A 257-nucleotide genomic window follows, 5' to 3' on the forward strand; every position below is an offset into this window, starting at 1 on the left:
TTTTGTGTGACAGGCAAAAATGTATTTTTTCATAATTTATACAATATATATATATATATATATATGTATATATATAGGCCACTTTTCTATTGGCCCCGCCCCATGTTGCTAGGCTAATACTGACGTCATAACTGGATTTGTATATCATTCATTCATTTCATATTTACTATTTCATATACCGTATTTTTCGGACTATAAGTCGCACCGGAGTATAAGTCGCAGGGGCCAAAAAATGCATAATGAAGAAGAAAAAACCA

The 257-nt window shown here is 31.9% G+C and overlaps 1 protein-coding gene across 1 annotated transcript in view; it reads left to right on the plus strand.

The window, feature by feature from the left end:
* The window catches only part of gja4 (gap junction protein alpha 4), an 8072-nt gene that overhangs the window by 4428 nt on the left and 3387 nt on the right, over nucleotides 1-257 (plus strand). The window lies entirely within an intron of this gene.

Source organism: Oryzias melastigma, linkage group LG11, assembly GCF_002922805.2.
Source record: "Oryzias melastigma strain HK-1 linkage group LG11, ASM292280v2, whole genome shotgun sequence".
NCBI lineage: Eukaryota > Metazoa > Chordata > Actinopteri > Beloniformes > Adrianichthyidae > Oryzias > Oryzias melastigma.